Below are 474 nucleotides of genomic sequence, written 5' to 3'. Positions count from 1 at the left end.
GTGTGTTACAATCAGTGGATTACATGTCGCATGCAAGTCGGCCATGACAGGAATAGCATGTTGCCTGGAGTCACAACCAAGTAAGCCTTGACTTGAACTACATGTCGTCTGGAGGCACAAGATCAAGTCAGTCAGTCAGTAGAGGCTAATACTAAAGATTACACATTTTCCCATGCTCTCTTTGCTGCATGCTATGATGGTCTCTCATGGTGAGCAATTAGGTGGGCTGCTTGACTTCCTTTGGTAGTGATGATGGGTAAATAATACAGGAAGGGAGCTCAGCAATCTAAATGGGAAGGCACAGACTAGCCAAGAAAGAAGCCACTGATATTCATGCACCTGCTCTCCACCCAGTGGCAGAAAGAAGTTGCTTGTTAGTGGGTGGATTTCTGTTTTCCATTGTCATGGTAAAAGACACTGCATAGGTTAGGCTGCATAAAGTTTCACTCAGGAAATTGCATCTTTTCATGCCTG

At 44.7% G+C, this 474-nt stretch overlaps 1 protein-coding gene across 1 annotated transcript in view; it reads left to right on the top strand.

Moving 5' to 3' along the window:
• Positions 1-474, top strand: part of LOC119587431 — a gene marked incomplete at its 3' end in the record, with an annotated part of 28,805 nt that overhangs the window by 26,170 nt on the left and 2,161 nt on the right.

Source organism: Penaeus monodon, chromosome 22 (assembly GCF_015228065.2).
Source record: "Penaeus monodon isolate SGIC_2016 chromosome 22, NSTDA_Pmon_1, whole genome shotgun sequence".
Taxonomy (NCBI): Eukaryota; Metazoa; Arthropoda; class Malacostraca; order Decapoda; family Penaeidae; genus Penaeus; species Penaeus monodon.
Note: the sequence above shows the minus strand (reverse complement) of the source record. Positions and strands in the feature narration are given on the sequence as shown.